Source organism: Euprymna scolopes, unplaced genomic scaffold, assembly GCF_053919585.1.
Source record: "Euprymna scolopes isolate OS-2025 unplaced genomic scaffold, ASM5391958v1 sca29, whole genome shotgun sequence".
NCBI classification, from domain to species: Eukaryota; Metazoa; Mollusca; class Cephalopoda; order Sepiida; family Sepiolidae; genus Euprymna; species Euprymna scolopes.
Genome location: NW_027633313.1, coordinates 54,848 through 75,619, shown reverse-complemented (window position 1 = coordinate 75,619; position 20,772 = coordinate 54,848). Strand labels below are relative to the sequence as shown.

Below are 20,772 nucleotides of genomic sequence, written 5' to 3'. Positions count from 1 at the left end.
GCGTGTGAACTGGGGCTATGGAAACGGTCACGTCCATAATTTTGTCGGCTAGGTCCGCTAGCTCCTCGATGGTTGTGGAGTCATTTGAAGAGGCGAGTATCATTTGAATACTCGATGGCAGTCTATTAACGAAAAGTTGTTTAAGTATGTCCAGTGGTAGTGAGTTCTCACCCATCAACAGCTTCATAACTGAGACGGTTTCCGATCTCCGAGTTCTTCTTCTACAAGAAGTTGACGAAGGCGTTTCTGCTGTGAATCGGTTGTCCTACGAATCATTTCCGATTTGAAATAATCGTAGCTGATCGATCCAGGGGGCGACATGATCAGGTCGCAAACCTCCGCCATTACTTCATGCGTTAATGCGGCCACCACGTGGTTGAATTTCGTCACATCGCTCAGAATCCTTTGCATGTAGAACTGGGCCTCTATGTGTGCGAACCATAATGTTGGATCGTGCGTCCAAAAAGGAGGAATCCTCAAAATAGCCTGAGTAGCCGTCGTTGAAGGAAGCGCCTCACTGTCCATCGTGGGGAACGCATTGAAGAGAACAATGATCGCAGAAAATCTCCGTGAGATCCTTTATGCCTAGAAAAACCGATGTGCCGCTAAGGTCGACATGTACGTCATTCGGCGTGCACATGGTCGCTCTGAAATTTCCCTTGTGTGATTACAGGTAATTCTTCCTTATTGATAATATCCACATTTCCTTGCGTGTTCTTCCAAAGTCTGATGAAAAAAAGGGGTCACCAGTGAAGCGAGGTGCTCGCTGGGCAAACAACGAACAGCTCACTTATGATTAATTTTTCAAAACATTAATACAAAAGTAAATATCTGGAAAAAATCAATTAAAAAACAAATCATCAGACTTAGCTCTTTATAACATATGTGAATTTATTTGCCTGGTGTAGCTCACTCATGTTATTTTAAGTCCGAAGATAAAGAAGAAGAAATCCTTCTTGACTGGTCCAATGTTTTTGACGTTACGTTGGAAATCAATTTTTTTTTAGAAAATTCGTCGAGTAAGGAACGGAGGGAAATGATAAGAATGTTTTTCTTTCTTTTTGTGTGTTGTTTCACCAATGGAATCGGCACAGGGTTTGTCATGCACGAGCGACGGAGCGTGGCAGTAATGCGTCTTACCTTTCTGGGTGCGCGAGCAACCAGGGAGCGAGAGACTCCTTGAATCTTGCGCCACGACTTTTTGTCTTTTTTTTCGGAGCTCTCTGGAAACGGTGAATGTTAAATGTCCTGCCAAAATAAATTTCCGGGTAGACGCTACAAAAGTAATAGAAATATTATTTTTTATTAAAATAAGACAATAATTAAATTAATTGAATTTTACGAGTTCAGTATTTTTCAATTTTTTAACTTAAAAAATCTATCAAAATTTTTATATTGATTCTATTTTTAATATATTTTAAGGGTCAATGTGAAATTTTATGCTCTTTCCAATAAACCAAATAAAATATTTTAGACAAACGTTTTTTTAATTCACCCCCTCCAATTTTTAAATGTCTATTAAAAAGTAAATAATTAATTTACTCACCAAAGTTTTATATATCATAAATTGAAGATAAAAGATCGATAAACAATATATTCAAATTTGAAACAAAAAAGTAGTGTTTTTTTTTTAGAAATTTACCTGTAAAGTCGGAAGTTTAAAACTTTGTTTTTAAACCATGTTGTCTGTTTTTTTTTTTTTTTTAATGAAACCTTGGTCCTTGCTCCTTTAATTGAAAAAAAAAGGGGTTGAATTACATTTTTCGAGTAGTTATAGGCTTGGAAAGACAGGGGGTCGAATTAATTCCCGCCCTCCATTTTGAAATGTTTATTAAAAAGTAAATAATTAATTTAATCACCAAAGTGTTGTATATCACAAATTGAAGATAAAAGATCATTAAATAATATATTCAAATTTAAAACAAAAAAAAGTAGTGTTTTTTTAGAAATTTACCTGTAAATCCGAAGTTCAAACCCTTTTTTCTTTAAAACCACGTTATTTTTTTTTGTTTGTTTGTTTTAAATGAAACCTTGGTCCTTGCTCCTTTAATTGAAAAAAAAATTAGGGTTTGAATTACATTTTTCGAGTAGTTATAAGCTTGGAAAGACGGGGGGGTGGAATTATTCAATATTTTTCACGAAGTGTCTGACACACCTACATGTGTTAATTGATTGTACTGGCTTGGGCGAGGGGAGGGGGTCTAATTAATTTTTTTTTTTTTTTGCACAAACAAGGTTTATTTTTTTAATCACTATTTTAAGACTTTACTTTACTAATTTTCTCTGAAATAGTAAAAAAAACAAAAAAAAAACTAATACTTTCAAGTTAAGTTTTAGTTTCTAACGACGCCGTAAAAACATTTCACGTGTATTTTTTTCCGTATAGATATTAACTGTGGTTCTTTTTCAATATCTTTATTTTTAATGTGTTTAGTAAACAGCACAAGCACCAGATTAACTTTAAGCTTAAATGTTTCAAACACAATAAAAAAACAGGAATCTAATAAATAAATAAATAATAAAAATACGAAAAGGCGGCTTTAAAAACTATCAGTTTCCGCCATTAAATTGCACGTGCAACGAATTATAGAAATAATAAAGGTGAAACTTGTAATCTGTTCCGCCATTAAATTGCACAAAGGTGAAACCTGTAATCTGTTCTCTCTCATGTAAATATTAAAATGTTAAATAAAATGATAATAATTTTATCTGTAATATTCACCAAATAAATCGACTCTATTTCGAAATAATTTCTTTTTTTCTCTTTAATTTTGTTTTCTGCGAACTTGCTCTTCCGTTCGTTATCTTGAATGTTAAGTTTAGCTTGTCAATCACATTTGTAAAATCGTTTCTTTATAAAAGCAGATAAAGTTAATCGAAAGCAGATTATAAAACAAAAACGTAAGTATTACTACATGAATTTTCAATATTGACTTAAATGTAAAAAAGCAAAACAACTTCTCTATCGTTTACGAAAGAAAATATTTTTAACTAATGTTTTTTGTTTACTAAAGGAAAAAAAAAAGCTATAAATCTTGTATGTTTTTCATTGTTTAATGATTTTTGTTTTCATCTTTTTTTCAATTTTCCCAATGGATTATTATCATTAATCTATTTTATTTTCAATACTTAAACATAAAAAAATAACGATCAATGCCTAGAATCTGACGTAAAGCAATATATATATATATATATATATATATATATATATATATATATATATATATATATATATATATATATATTTACAATGAAAACTTTTATGTGCTGAAAACGAATATATCCTTCAAAAGTGACGCAAAGAATTAGATTTCATGATATGAAGAAATTACTTTTTCCAAAAGTGGGGATCACTATTTTACATAAATTTAATGTAAAATGAGCGGTACTAGTACACTTATTGATCCATGCTGAAATAATGTTAGTTTTAGAAAGCCATTCTTAACATGGGGAGAGGGGGTGTTTTGTACATATTCTGAATTAATGCAATTTAATAATAAAGAAGATATCATAAAACTTTAATTAAACTTGTATATAATATTTGATAAATAGTGCTGGTCAATAAGTGCACTAGCAACAAATGAGAACCCACTTTTAGGCCACACGGTAGTAATTGGGGGGGGGGGGAGCTGCCTGAAAGTTGTTTTGGTAAATTGTTATTTACTTTCGACCGTAACAATCACATGACGATTTCTATAGTTTTTTTGTATGCTGAAAACGAATATCCCATTAAACTTTGTCACAAACAAGTCGTTTTCCAAATATTATACAATGTAAAGAATTGTCCATCATGGATAACATAAGGAATTACACTGTTTAATAATCAGAAAACTACTTAGCGGTAGAAATATGCATATGCTTGCATATACAGAAGTGGTCACCACTGATAACATAAGGAATGACACGTATCTGTATACAAATTTTTCTCTTTTTTCTGTTCTTTAATCTCCTCAGGCTTTATTGGAAGATGAAATTAGAAAAAAACTTTTAGCTCAACTCACTAGGTTGTCATAAAGGTGGTGCTCATTTTATGTTAAATTAATAATGAAAAGTGATACCTCACATTTAAAAAAAGTACATTTTTCATATCATGAAAACTATTTCTTTGCACAGCTGTTAAAGCAAATATTCGCTTTCAGTACTCTCGAAAAATTATAAAAGTTGTAATCGTGAAACACTTGCGGGGGGGGAAGATATTCTAGACATTGATCAGAAAACTTCTTTATAGTTTACAATAAAAAAATTAATAATTTTAAATGATTCTCACTAGTTTCAAGTATAAAAAAAATGCTCGGCGCATGCATGTAAGTGGTATGCTCATGTGCACTTGTCACTAATCTACCAGATTATCAAAGAAATTTCAATATTTACAATTTTTAAGTTGTGTTCTGTTTCTAATGCAAATTTCTAGTAAATCGATCCCCCATTTTGGAAACATCGACTTGTTCAGCCAATTTTGCGAATTTAGCCCTTTTTTTTTTTAGCCTTTTTGATATGTAGTCGTTTTCTCCTTTCTTTAATTAAATGTTTGTATTCTCATCTAGTGGTTTCAATCTGAGGGATCGATGTATTAGAAACTGTTTACACACGTAAGTGTACCAAAGAGTCTTTCTGTTAATTTATTTGGAAATGCAGTTATCTAATTTTCTGTTCGTTTGTTTAAAGAATGGTGATAACTAAAGAACTTGTGTTGTATTTTTAACTTTTCTAAAAAATACATTCAACAAACCTTAGAAATAACTTTGACTAAATTAAAAAATAACCATGATTTTTAAACAAATTACAATATTACAGTTCTGAATTTTTTAGATAAGGAATGATTCTTTGTATTATTTAGATTATTACGACTACTGTTCTCATCTTGAGTGTTATTTATTGTGCAAACATTGTAAAAATGACACTTAAGATGAGAACAATAGTCCAAATAATCCAAATGATACGAACAAATCACAATATGTTTTTTTTACATATAAAAGCCAAGTACGCCCAAGGATGGAATACTGTTGCCATATCTGGGCAGGAACTGCTAAAAACAGCCTATCCTGCCTTGACAGAGTACAAAATAGATTGTGTGGCTTAGTAGGGGATGCCCTTTTCTCTACCCTGCAACCTCTCTCCCACAGAAGAGATGTTGCGAGCCTATCCTTGTTTTGTTATTATTTCCATGGCAGGTGCTCGTCTGAACTCCAATCTCTGGTTCCCCTCACCAGTCTTTCACGAACAACACCCGTCTAGCTGAATCCACTGTGAAAAATTTCCCCCACTCTGTATCTGTGCCTAAATCAAAACGCGGATTCCATGAACAAAGCTTCTTTCTTAGAACTGCACGCCTGTGGAACTCTGTTCCATCTGCCTGCTTCCCACTGGACTACAACTTGGATGTCTTCAAGTCCAACGTTAGCAAATTCCTAATGAACCGCCCCCTTAAGTAAACACTTCATCAAATCTCCACACTAACGTAATGTACTTGCAATAACCCTTATCCCTGAGTGGCTTCTGGGCCTTGATAAGTGGTGATCACTGTGTAAAAAAATGTATGTTTTTACATATCGAAAACTTGTTTTGTTTGTTTTTCCTCTCAATAATAGAGATTCCATAATTACTTAGTTGATTGTGATATGACCCTTTAATTTTAATTCTGTTTTGAAAAGGTAACATGATATAAAATTAAATTATTTTGTATTTTGGGGATATTAACTGTGATGGATGTAAAAGAAGTTATTATAAATGGGAATTCATAAGTAGATGTTCTGACTTACTTGGCTAGCATGTTTGTATGCTTCAAAGGATTGGTCATGTAACAGAAAAGAAAGGAAAGAAATAAAGAAAGCCTAAAATGGTTGATACTCACTTGTGCAATGATGACTGTTTCTATTTTTTTAAAAATGTACTAAAAAACATACTCTCAGATTAGCATGACAAGAAGCTGATAATTTTCTGACAAAATCATCACAGCCAAATATATTCCTGGGTTCGTGAACAATCTGAGTGAGATCATAACCAATGGAGAAATAATGACAGAACCTCCCCTCATCATCGGTCTTGTCTGAGTTGGCCAACCATTCCACGTTGTAAACATTGAAGTCTCCACATACAGATGTTCTGAATTTGTGTATGGAAAATTGTAACTTACTTTGCTAGCATGTGTGTGTGCTTCAAAGGATTAATCATGTAACAAAAAAAGGAAAGAAAGAAAGAAAGGTTAAACTGGTTGACACTCACTTGTGCAATGCAGACTGTTTCTATTTATGAAAAATGTACTAAAAAAGACATCATTTCTCAGATTAGCATGAGAAGAAACTGATCATTTTTCTGACATGTGCAAAATAATCAAAATTGTATCTGGTTTCCTTCCAACAAAACAAAATTCCCCTCAAATCATGAGAAACTAACAAAAAATATTTGTCTTTCCTCCATCTGTTAACAGCCAACTTTATGCATAGGTTAAGTAGCTTTCTTCAAAAAAGAAGAACAAGAGAAGGAGAGAAAATTAAGAATATGCAATCAAAAATCAAAATTGACAAATTCTCTTCGGTTCTAATTAAAATATATGACTACTTTTACAAAACTTTAAAATTGACACCCATTATATGTATTGGTGGTCAGTCCTAGCGTGATATAATCATTGTTAAAATGGGCCTATTTTCTATGTGATATTCTATTGATATTCTTAGCCAACTCAATAGCACTCAGGTCAGCTCGTATGAATGAGTGTGCTAGAGGGAAACAGTAAACCCTTATCATTTTCATACATTGCTACCAAGTGAAACATATGTTGCACAGTATATTTTTCATCAACCAGAAAAAAATTGTACATTTCGTTTTTATATAAAAATATTAAAACTTATTTTCTGTTTCTTTACTCCCTCATATGCTAAAGAAAGAGAGTGTGGATTGGAAGGTGGATGGATGAAGCCACACATGTATGATTGTGATTTTGAGCTGACCGTAAGCTTCTCTTTTCTTCTGCTTTTTTCCTCTGTATATCAAATAGTTGAGCTTTCACCACTGAAAATCTCAATTCTGACAACCTGACCCATTGATCATGAATAATATGTTTTGTTTTTCTTGTGTTAAATGTCTTAATATTGGGAACACCTGATGCATGGTGGAAACCATCTGATGGTAACCACACGGTAATTTAAAATTAACATTGGTAAATGACACTGGATGACTACCATGTGTGCATACTGCTCAAGTTAATAATAAAATTTATAGTCTTTTTTTTACTCATTCTTAACTCTTTGCATACTCTGTCGAAGCCGTTAGCTGTAATCACCTCCAAAAGTATCCTGAATGAAATGAACCCTGAAAAGGAATAGTCTTTTAAAAACAGAATATAGACCTTACCCAAACTAAACTATTTTCTCTCACTTGTTCCTCTTCCCCAACTCTAAACTTCGAACCTACTTTAGCACTTTCTGAACAAATCCTAATTTTGTCTTTGGCATCTGCAAGTGATGCAAATAGGGGATAACTCGCATCCAAACTACATGTCATGAATCTCCTCTCATCCAAACCATCAATGTTATCAGCTTGTTCCATGGATGAATCACTATCCGACTTTTCTCCAATCTGAAAATCTATCAACTTTGTTTTCGCATTTGAATTCTCTATCAGTTTTTCTTGGCGTTCATAATGTTGTTCCTTACCAATATAAAGATTAATTTATCTCTTGTAGAGCGATCACGTGTTGCTCATCACCCTAGTATACTTTACAAGGCATTAATCTATTATGTAATATCAAGATCATATATCTATTGATTCTGGTGAGAAGTTCGTAATTTCACTCACATTGAATCTGACAGCCGCCAACATTTGCTTTATGTATATATCCCATGAGAGTTTATTGCTCCCAACTTTTCACTAAAACGTTCTACTTTGCCGTTAGTTTGGGGTGATAAAATGATGTGCTCACATGATGAATGTTGAGGTCCTACAATGCTATCTTCATCACTTTGTTTACATTTTTGGACCCATTGTCTGTTAACAACTGGAGTGGCGCCCCGAATCTGGGGAAAATTTCATCCAACAGCAGATGAGCCACTGTTTTAGCATCATTGCAAGAGATTGTAAAAATCTCCAAACAACCACTATACATATCGATGAACATCACTATGTACTCGTTACGCGAAACTGTAAGGTAGGGAGAAGAAATATCCAATGCCAGTTTTGCGAAAGGAAAATAAAGCGGATTGTACTACTGCATTCAAGGTTATTGCAAGTTTGGCATGGAATACATTTGCTTACGTATTCATTCACCTCCTTAATAAACATTGTCAGAAATATTTTTACTCATATAATGTAAATTATATGTGTATATATATATATATATATATATATATATATATATATATATATATATATAGTGACCATATGCTGTGGTACATATAACCTTCACAATTGTTTGTCATCGGGTTGCAATAAGTAATACATTATCTCGTTCATCACCATAAACGTTTTTGTTTCATTTTAGACAATTTATCATTCTTCATCTGCATCTTTAAATCTATAAATTTCCTTACTTGCCTCTTGTTCTCTAAAGCAAAACCCAATAACGTATGATGTATATGCGATACTAATGAGCATTTAACGTTCTGATTTACCGAGTAATTCCTACGATCTATTTCTAATAGGGAACATCATGTCTCTGCTCAAATCAACGGTGTATAACAAAAGATCCACACAAACATTTTTCTTCTTCAAAAATTTCCGTTTCTTCCTCTTGAAGAATAAACTTAATAATGATGTTTGTACGATACTGATGACCCGTAAACCTTTTTATATGATGCAAGCTTTATTGAGTCAAAATGATCTGAGTTTATCCCACCTACCAAGTAATTTCTACTAAGGCACATCGTTGTCTCTGCTCAAATCAACGGTGCATAACAAAAGATCCACACAAACATTTTCTTCTCCTTCAAAGCCCACCTCTGTATTGTCCTATAGGCGAGTTTAATATCAATATTGAATAAATATTCTAGAGGTATGTGATTTGTATAGATAGTGACCTTCATACTATGAAAATATTTATTCAACTTATTAAGGACATAGTGTATCGTGTAATTATTAAGTGTATCGTGTATGCTTCTTTTTCTATAGTCGACCATCTTGTCTGCATATCACTAAGTTTATGGAATAAGAACAAGTTGGTTTTTCAACCTCTATGCTCCCTCTGATCTGTGTACAGTCTGAAGTCTTTCTCAGGATTGGGATAAGCCAGTATAACAATATCTGCGAGCTCCATTTTTAAGCTGACTGTCTACCCTCCCGAGAATTTAATTCTTTTGTTCATCAATCATAATAATCACAGTAATGTTAAAAGCAACTTAGCTATTTGCCAACCTGTTCTCAAGGTGATTGATTGGTATTGTTCATTATAAGCAATAGAAACTTACAACTTACAACAATTTCTAAACCCATAAAAATCATGCATGTCTGCAGATGCTGGTGTTTTAAAATAATTTTCTGTGCTGACCTAACTATTGATTAAATATGGATATCATCTTCCAGAGCTATATACTCGTCAAGTATTCTTATCACTCCTAAACCGAAATACATCCTCACCTCATTATTCTTAAGCCACTAATGGTTTAGTATCACATATTTATTACTGACACTAATGGTTTAGTATCACATATTTATTACTGACACTAATGGTTTAGTATCACATATTTATTACTGACACTAATGGTTTAGTATCACATATTTATTACTGACACTAATGGTTTAGTATCACATATTTATTACTGACACTTCTGTTCCTCTATAATTTTTTACCCTCAATTCTAATCAGTTCTATGTGCATTTGTACGCCATTGTTCAGTAACACCTAATTATCTACCTAGATTTTTTTTTACTTACGTTTTAAATCCCAGTCCTTTTCTCTCTACTTTGTTTCCTCTTTTATGTCTGTCGACATATGTTGAGCGATTAGTTAAACTCATAGCCTCAACTAGAATCTACCATCTCGTATGACAAACCTCCATGGACTTGTCTTCATACTCCTAGTTTGCGTCAAGCCAGATTTTCCATTTAACTTCTGCTATAGCTTTCTGATAATCCACTTGAATATCTTGTGGCTTGTGTCTCATCACAACCATCTTCACTCTCCTATCCCTTAAACCCTCTAGAAAAATCCCAGTACCTGTTTCCTGACTTGTCTGCTTCTCCAGTCTATCCCACTTTAAGCGCCTTCTGCTAATCTATCTTTTGCATATAGTCCTTTATCCATTTTAACGTACCCTACTGCTGTTTTCAATTCTGAAGTCAGTCCCTGCGCAAAATTTGAAAATAGCTGCTGCTTTATTATAGCAATAGTATGCTACTGACGAAAGAACAAGAAAATAAAACAACTCAACATTTTTTTTTGTTAATAAACACGAAAGAGAGAAAAACTTTAGCTTAGAAAATTTTGAGCATATATATCTGATTTTTATGATATTATGCACATCAGATATATGCATATATATTTGTTGCTTTCGAGCAGAAACAGGAGGGTTAAAAAATGGAATGTCAGATATTGCTTTAGTTTTTGTTTTCCTCAACTTCACAGGACCCTTCTTTGTCATATGTTTACAGTTCGTTCAGGTTCCCTTAATATTTGTTTGAATAACTGGTGAAAACCTTCAGCAAATGAAATGTATGTTCTGCTGTCATTGACTATATATACGACCTGCTTTTTGAGCTCACCCTCGACAGCTGTGTCTTCCAAGTAGTTGACCTTAAACCACTGACAATATCAATTATGACAAACTAACCTCATCGTCCTATGCATTTGCTACCAGCTGTCATGCATGCATTTGAAGACTATGGGCATGACCTTGCCAGCGGAGGGCTGCACGCTTGCCTTCTTTGGAAGTGGTGAGTCCAAGTGCTTCCATTGCATTGACTGGGCTTTGGACTCTGGATCATAGTGATAAACCCAGGTTTCATCCTGTGTAATCAGTCTTTTGAAAAACTTTGGCACATCTTCAAATTCATCCTCGAGCACTCGACGCGTTCTTGCTTCTGAAATGGTGTGAGCAACCTGGGAATCCATCTGGCAGACACCTTATGCATATGCAAATGGTCATGAATGATAGTTTCCACAGATCCTGTACTAATCTTGACATCTTGGGTTATTTGGCGAATAGTAATGTGCCGATCTTCCAAAATGGCAGCCTCAACTTGACGGACAGATGCCTCATCAATAGCAGAAGGGGGCGATCAGGTCTGGGAGCTGTTTCCACAGACTTCCGAACATGTTTGAATTCACAATGCCAGCGTTTTATAAGGTCATAAGATGGGGCATTATCACCATAAGTTTCTTTCATTTCATCAAAAGTCTCCTGTGGTGTGCGTCCTTTCAAATACAAAAAACGGATCACTGCTTGACATTTAACAGGCTCCATTTCACAACTGACTCAGTTCAAACACTTGTAAAACAGAAACCACAATTAGTCCAGAGCTGTAATTTGCCACATAACGCGTAGAGATATAAATCATTGCACATGCAAAATTTCAGCTAGATCAGACAACTGGACGTGGGTCAGGTGTATTACTTATTGTACACCCCTCGTATTACAAGGAATTAAATTCTTGTCTCTTTTACTTTCCAAGTCATACGATGCCACGTGGGGTTAACATCATTAAAAGACTTTCATAACACCCCAAATATTTCTTAATATCTTTAAATATGTAGCCAGTCAATTCTTACAATCTATATAATCTAAACAATGTAATAGTTTGTTGCCTACAACACCGAGCAAAAGCAATATGTTCTGATAACAATACATATCAAAATAAGGGGAAAATTTAAGAGAAACCACTAGAGAGGTATGCACGAGAGTATTCAAGGGTGATTCGACTCTCCAGGAACATGTGCATGTACAGTCGCTTATGGAAAAATCATGACTAAGATATTCCATGTAGATGTGGAACATCATACAAATGTGAGCCATGTCATTCACTAACACTAAGGTTAGAAAAACAATGAAAAGCTGTAATATGTGGAAAGATTGATGGAAAAAGGAAACCATTGACCCTTATAGGATGAAGTAAATATAGATTGAGAAAAACAGTGAAAAGTAATTAATTTCTTAAGAAAACAAATAAGCTTTAAACCAGCTTAAAATATCACCTTTTAGGCAACAAAACATCTCTAATCATAACTGTTGTCATTCCAGGTTAGACAATGTAACATCGAGTCCATATGCCTCGATTTCTTCTTAGTGACTGTCAGGAGCTCACTTATCTTCACCTTTCTGGTATATCTAATCGAGAAATTGGCCATAGATTGAAATGTGATTCGATAACAGTAGGAGTGACTGTGCAAAAGTACCAAAATTGACATTGTTTATGATGTTACTATATGTGGTCGTCATGGGGTTACTTCTTACAGGAAGACAATGCTATCTAGATCCGTAGCGTCAGAAACAGATTTGAAACCGTTTCCCAAATCCAACAACAGTGTAATCTAATTCATGAGTCTCTTGCAGTACACAAGCCAATGATTATTATAAAGAACAGAACGTTCCTTCTAGGCTCTGTCAGATGCATTGAAGATCATGACTCTTCATATTAATCAAAAGTGATTTTTAGCAATGGGGCGTATTATTATTGCCTATAGTTCACTAGCATGGTCGAATTACTTCGAGCAAGTACATTAATATGTTGACTTGGCATTTTCCACCCTACTTTGGCCGGAATTTAGATGATAATCCCATCTTTATGTAGGTTAATGCTCCCCTTTACGCAACTGACAGTGTCAAGAGGTTACTTGAAGGGCATGGTATTCCATTTTTGAATTGGCCTGCACAATCTCCAGACATCAATCCTATCAAAAACGTATGACATTATATCAAGCTACAGCTACATAATGATAAAATTTCAAATCGGTTTGAATTTTCGACAAAAATGAAAGAGAAATATTATACCCCTTTCACCGGAGTATTACTGAAGACTAATTCAAGGAATGGCAAAAGATTGCAGGCTGTCAAATTGCAGAAAGGGTATATTACTAAATATTTACTAGTTCATTTGGTTCCTATTGTATTTGTGTTACAGTAATATTCTAAATTAAATTACATTTTTCCATAGTGCAGTTTCTTTATGCCTTCTCAATTTGAAGTTTTGTGAATTGACGGGACACTAGGATACTTCAATTAAAAGTCAAATGTGAACAGGTAAAATTATAGAGGAATAAAAAATGACACAAATGAGATATATATTTTTTAACTGTTACATTCAATTTAGCTTACATTTGCAGCTTTTGAAAAAACGATAAGTGCGAACTTTTTTATGCCATTATGACAAAATGCACCTGAATAAGATCGGCAGTAACATAGAAAACTTTTTTATGTCATTGTGACAAAATACACCTGAATAAGATCGGCAGTAACATAGAAAACTTTTTTATGTCATTATGACAAAATACACCTGAATAAGATCGGCAGTAACATTATGACAAAATACACCTGAATAAGATCGGCAGTAACATAGAAAAATTTGAATAATATGAGTAATCAATCCTCATCTCGAAAATGAAGAAACGTAAAGATTTTTTAATTAAATGTTAAATATGAGAAACATTAATTTTGTTGACTGACCAGTATTGCATAAAACTATACTAATTTTCTTTTTTGAATTTCATTAATAATAGATGTTTTGGAAATTTTTAATAAAAATAAACAAAAAAATTCAAGTCAACTACATGAAATATTATTCTTTTAATTTATTTTATATTTTCAGAATTTGCAGCAAGGAAAAGAAAGTAATTAATGGCTAAGAAGTAGCTTTCTTTATTGGTGATTTTAAAAGGTTTAAAAAAATTATAAATATATTCATATGCATTTTCTAAAGTTAAAATATACAAGCCTTGTTATCATCATACACTACATTAGATACACGTTTTGTGGAATATATCTAACATGGTTGATAAACCACATTCATGTGAAGTATGGGGTCCCTCTTTTGCACATAAGTCAACTTTGTTGAGTCATATGACAAGACACACAGGAGAGAAACCACATTCCTGTGAAGTATGTGGTTCCTCTTTTGCACATAAGTCAACTTCTTGTGAAGTATGTGGGTCTTCTTTTGTGGAGAAGTCACATTTGTTGGATCATATTAAAACACATACAGAAGAGAAACAACATTCTTGTGAGGTGTGTGGTTCTTTCTTTGCATATAAGTCACAGTTGTTGCGTCATATGAACACCCACACGGGAGAGAAACCACATTCTTGTGACAAATGTGGTTCTTCTTTTGCACGGAAGTCACATTTGTTGACTCATATGAAAACACATACAGAGCAGAAACGATATTAATGTGAAGTATGTCGTTCTTCTTTTGCAAGGCAGTCAAATTTGTTGAGTCATATGACAACACATACGGGAGAGAAACCACATTCTTGTAAGGTATGTGGTTCAGCTTTTGCATATACGTCAAGCTTGTTGCGTCATATGAAAACACATACAGGAGAGAAACCACATTATTGTGAAGTATGTAGTTCTTCTTTTGCACAGAAGTCAAATTTGTTGACTCATATGAAAACACATACAGGAGAGAAACCACATTCTTGTGACAAATGTGGTTCTTCTTTTGCACAGAAGTCAAATTTATTGACTCATATTAAAACACATACAGGACAGAAACCACATTTTTGTAAAGTATGTGGTTCTTCTTTTGTAGAAATGTCAACTTTGTTGAACCATATGAAAACACATACGGGAGGGAAATCACATTCTTGTGAAGTATGTGGTTCTTCTTTTGCATATACGTCAAGCTTGGTGCGTCACATGAAAACACATATGGGAGAGAAACCACATTCTTGTGAAGTATGTGGTTCTTCTTTTGCACAGAAGTCAAATTTGTTGACTCATATGAAAACACATACAGGAGAGAAACCACATTCTTGTGACGTATGTGGTTCATTTTTTTCACAGAAGTCAAATTTATTGACTCATATGAAAACACATATGGGAGAGAAACCACATTTTTGTGACGTATGTGGTTCTTCTTTTGCACAGAAGTCACATTTGTTGCGTCATATTAAAAGACACACGGGAGAGAAACCACACTCTTGTGAAGTATGTGGTTCTTCTTTTGCAGAGAAGTCAAATTTGTTAGATCATATGAAAACACATACAGGAGAGAAACCACATTCTTGTGAAGTATGTGGTTCTTCCTTTGCACAGAAGTCAAATTTGTTGACTCATATGAAAACACATACGGGGCAGAAACCATATTCTTGTGAAGTATGTCGTTCTTCTTTTGCACAGAAGTCAAATTTATTGAGTCATATGACAAAACATACGGGAGAGAAACCACATTCTTGTGAAGTATGTGGTTCTTCTTTTGCACAGAAGTCAAATTTGTTGACTCATATGAAAACACATACGGGAAAGAAACCACATTCTTGTGAAGTATGTGGTTCTTCTTTTGCACAGAAGTACACTCTGTTTGATCATATGAAAACACATACAGGAGAGAAACCGCATTCTTGTGAAGTATGTGGTTCTTCTTTTGTACAGAAGTCACAGTTTGTGTATCATATTAAAAGACATACGGGAGATAAACTTCATTCTTGTGAAGTATGTGGTTCTTCTTTTGTACATAAGTCAACTTTGTTGAGTCATATGACAACACATCCTGGACAAAAATATCTCCACTAGAAAAACTAAAAGCCTGAAAATCCAGTGTATTAGGAAATCTTGGAACATGTACCACAAAGAACAGTTGGAAATGAGTCATACACTAACCACTATGACTAAGAAATTCCTACAGCTATATAACTAGAAAATGTGATTATTAAGCCAGACATAGTGATATGGGACAAGAAGGAGAATATGGAATTAACAGAGTAGAGAGTGAGAAAATAACAAAATACCAATGACTTATGTACGACATAAAAAGCAACTGGAGTCTTACGAATGTAGCAATCATACCTCATTATGGGATTAAGCAGGCTAATGGAAAACCTTTCAAAAACTATCTGACGAATATAATCAGTGAACCAAGTGGAAAATTAATTCAAACAATCGCACTTGAAGCGACGGTTAGAATCTTAAAGGGATGTTTCGGTTGGAGCATATAAATTAATGGGAGAATGTTTGGCATTCAGTAGAATGCTCCATCCCCAGCAAAAACAAAATAATAAGAAAATTAAGACAGAAAAACACATTATTGTTAAGTATATGGTTCTTCTTTTGAAGGGAGGTAAAAGTTATAGCCTGGATGCTAAAAAGATAAGAAAATTACAAATTTTTGCACAGATGTGAGATTTGATGCATTATGTGAAAACACATACAAGAAACAGTATCTGATAATCTTCCAATATCCATATCTCAACATTGTATTGCAACCTCATGAAACGAGCCAGAAGAACAACCTCTATCACGCAAGTTGCCAACTATTTTAATCAAGACTGTTTTACAAATATGACCGAATTAGGAAACAAGTCTGCTACAGAAATCACCCAAAGGAGTTGTTAAAAATACTCCAGAACTTCCATTACAGAAAATTGGGAAAATGGACAAAACAATATTGTGACAAGTACTTTCTGGATTCATTCACGCAGGATCGTTTAAGTTTTAAGGATTATATCAGTTTGAAATACACAGAAATAGTGAGGCTAAGCCATTTGATATCGAGCTTTTAGGTTCTTCAAGAGGATGGCTACTATACAATGGAATAAAATGGAATGTGTAAATATGTTCACATGACAATCTATAACATGTTGAATTTTGACTGCTGCAGCAAGTCATAGGAACAGCACTTGGACATGTTATACACCATCCGCTATGACTCTCTATGATTCCTAAAACTACATGCCTTGAAACGAACTGTTAAACCTGACATGATTATATGAGACAATAAGTAGAAAGTCACAACCTTAGAAGTTAATGCCTTCAATAATACTATGTTAAAAAAAGAGTGAGAGTAAAAAATATCAGCAAGTCATGTGAACAGCAGTTGAACATATCATACACTGTCCGCTATGACTCTCTATGATTCTTAAAGCTACGTGCTTTGACATAATTATATGAAACTCGACCCTTGTTTCCAAACTACAAACTCATAAACTCAACACTCTTTCAAGTTGAGTATATAACATGCTTTCTTCTTACACGCCCATCCACAGTAATTATAGGAGCAACTGAAATTAGAAAAAAGAATTTAAGAAACTACCTGGCAAATATACCTGGTGAACCAAGTGCAAGAGAGATTCAAACAATTGATCAAAAAGGAACATTAGAATCTTAAAATGATTGTCCGGTGGAAATGTATGAGATAAAGGGTGACTGCCTAGCATCAGGTAGGATGCGCCATCACCAGCTTAAACAAAATAATTAAATTAAAAAACAGACAAATCACATTCCTTTGACATATGTGGTTCTTTGCATAGAAGTCACATTTGTTGTGTCCTATGCAAAAACATACAAAATACAAAAGAATTTTATTAGAACGTTCAAATATTTATGTATTTCATATAGAGTTTAAGTGTAAGCCTCACGTAGGGCGCCATTGATTTCTGAGAACTTCGATTGATAAAAATGAAAGAAAAGAGGAAAGATGTATGAAATATACTAACTGGTTTAATAAAAAATCTATTTGCACGAAATTCTTAGATAACTAAACTTTTGCAATGAAGCGATAACAGGAATAATTACTGTCTATAAATATCTATATTTTCTAAAAGAAAATCACGTGTAAGTTCCAGAAGTGGAAGAGAGATTCAAACAATTGCTCAAAAACAGAGTTAGAATCTTAAAATGATTGTTTGTTAGAAATGTATGAGATAAAGGGTCAATGCCTGGCATCCGGTAGGGTGCGCCATCACTAGCTTAAACAAAAAATTAAAATTAAAATTAGCCAAACCACATTCCTTTGACGTATATGATTCTTTGCATAGAAGGAACATTTGTTGTGTCATATGCAAAAAACATACGAAAAACAAAAGAACTTTAATAGAACATTCAATATCTATGCATTTCATACAGATTTAAATGTGAGACCTATGTAGGGAGCCCATTGATTTCTGAGACCTTCGACTGATGAAAATTGAAAGGAAGGGGAAAAGTGTATGACATATACCAACTGGTTTAATTACAAATCCTAAGGAATATTTACACACAATTTCTAGAAAAGCAAACGTTTGCAATGAAGCGATAACATGGATAATAATTGTCTATACATATCTATATATTCTAATTAAATTATGTGTAAGTTCCAGACGGATCTCTTCAGACTAACTAAAGTGCATGGGTAAACTGACTATGTATCAGGTAAATTCGACAATTTGTTATCAAAACTTCCAATTCCAAAACTCGACACTTGTTTCCAAACTTCCAACTATAAAACTCAACACTCTTTCAAGTTGAGTTGCACACGACTACGTATGTAGCATGCTTTCTTCTTACACGCCCATCCACAGTAAGAACTAAAATGATAAAATGTTGAAAAAGTTAAAAACCATATTCTTGTTTTTTGCGTTTGTATCCTTGTGTTTAAAAATGTGTTATTCTCTCAGGCAAAAACATGAGAAACGAATATGATACTTTGATTATGTTGATAATTTTCTTTTAAAAACAAAGTTTTTATTCTCATGTAAAACCACCTAAAAGAACTGAGGTCATGTCTTAACAGTTTTTTACTTTTATTTTTAAATTTAATATATTTCAATAAAACGTCTATTTTATATCAAGTTTTCATGTTTAAATATCTAATTCATGTTTTAACCTTTTATCATTGTTAGATTTTTAAATACGAGAAGCGTTCAATAAGTAATGCCCCTGACTCACTTCTGTTTGATCTAGTAGAAATGTTGCATATGCAATGATCTATATCTCTGTTCAGAGTTGTACTTTGTCACATATGGCAAACTACAACTTGAACTAGTTGTTCCTGATTTACAAGTGTTTGAAATTAAGTGTGAAATGGAGCATGTCAAGTGTCATGCAGTGATCAGTTCTCTTCTTGCAATCAGGCACACCGCAGGACACACTATAGAAAACTTTATGAAATTAAAAGAAACGATGTCACATCATATTCTTGTAAATCTTTCACATTGTGAATATCAATATGCCATGAAATTTGTAACAGCATCACCTTGGTCTTATTGCCTTCCATCTATTATTAATGAGACAACTGTTAGCCATTGTGAACCTTTTTTGAATATCCATGCTTGACTATCTGTCAGATCGCAAAAAACGCATGACTAGTGCAGAGTATGTGGAAATTATCTGATGGATTCATAGGTTGCTGACAATTTTCCAAAAGCAAAACCGCATGGATTACCATACTGAAGAAACTGGTATCCACAATTTACAGGAGCTTATTACGCTTCAATTTTCAGAAAATATATAAAAGCTATCAAAATCTAGAGCCAGGGCCAGATCAGGAAATATCTCCCCTGCAAGATATGACTCCAATCCACAACACACATTGTTCGAGATCAGAAGTGCAGATGTCTATGAAATCCTCTGCCATACACTTTGCCTCACCTTGCACCATCTGATGTTCACATTTTGAAGCCTGAAAATTGTTTTTGAAAGGAACGCCTTTGCCAGATGATGAAGCTTGAATTGTGATTTAAAAGATGCAAGAAATGTGTAACTATGATGTTCTTATCTAGAAAACAAACTAATAACTGTGACAATTTTCATTGTTCTACTTATATGAAAAATTAGACCACAGCATGACGTACTGAACGCCTGCCATAACAATTTTATATTTTTTGCGAACATTTTTAGTGACATTTTCTCCTTCCAAATCATACGATAAAGCAAGAGTGTTGAACAACATCCGATTATCATTTACTGCAGCATCAGATATCGATAAAAATTCAACAATTATAAACTGATTAGCCATATACAACCTCGACGTAGATAGTAAGTTGTGCAATAGCTATATTTTGTTGCGTTGTTATATATTTATGGGAACGATTTTTTACTTAGAATAATTGATTTATTATTATTGGATGAAATACTTTATGTGGATGAACTTCTACTGATCTTACACACTTCTCTCGTATCTAAATCAGTTGGCTTGAAACATTAACAAACTGATCGTGTAACCGCGCCCATCCACGTCACCAGCGATATGACATAACATTTTGTTTAAATCATTTCTTAACTTCTTTCTGTTCTTTGAGTAGCGAAAACGGGAAATAAAGATTTTAAAAATTGAGACATTGGATTAAAAACGTTTTATTGTGCATTTGTTTTATGAGAAAACGTAATTTAGCATTAAAAATTGTGTTTCTTTTTTCCATGGACTATTGCTGGATTAGTTGAGTAGAATTTTTTAAATAAAAAATTGAGGAAAACGAAATTTTATAAGAAAACATGTTTATATTTACAATTTTTAAAGGATATAATAGTTAATTTCAATCATTAAGGTTCTTTATCAAAAGTCATGTTTAGTACTGAAAGCAAAGTAAGTAAGCACAAATCTTTGTAGATGTGTGTGTCAAGATGTTCATAGTGTGAATAATTTGCACATGTAAGTAAAATATGTATAAGTACTGACATGCAGAAGTTCAAGAGTAATGTGAACAAATATCTTGCTACTTATCTCCCTTTATTATGCCCCTGCAACCTATGTCCCCGATAGTAGCCCCCTACTTCAAAGAGGAACTGTGCCTTGTTTAGGATGAAAATTGATAAAAAACAGTTTTGTTTCAAATATGCGTGCATGGTACTGTGTATGTGTGTTAGTTTACCTTGTTCTGTTTTGTTTGTGTATAGCTGTGTGTAGCAATTTCTGTTCCCCTGACTCCCCTAATGT

The 20,772-nt window shown here is 33.6% G+C and overlaps 1 long non-coding RNA gene across 1 annotated transcript; it reads left to right on the top strand.

Annotated features, from left to right (window-relative positions):
- Positions 1–2,211: 2,211 nt before the first annotated feature.
- On the top strand, positions 2,212–18,682 carry LOC145274229 (uncharacterized). The gene is made up of 2 exons (XR_013866609.1): positions 2,212–2,901; positions 13,732–18,682. It is a non-coding gene; the product is annotated as an uncharacterized LOC145274229 (long non-coding RNA).
- Positions 18,683–20,772: the final 2,090 nt, after the last annotated feature.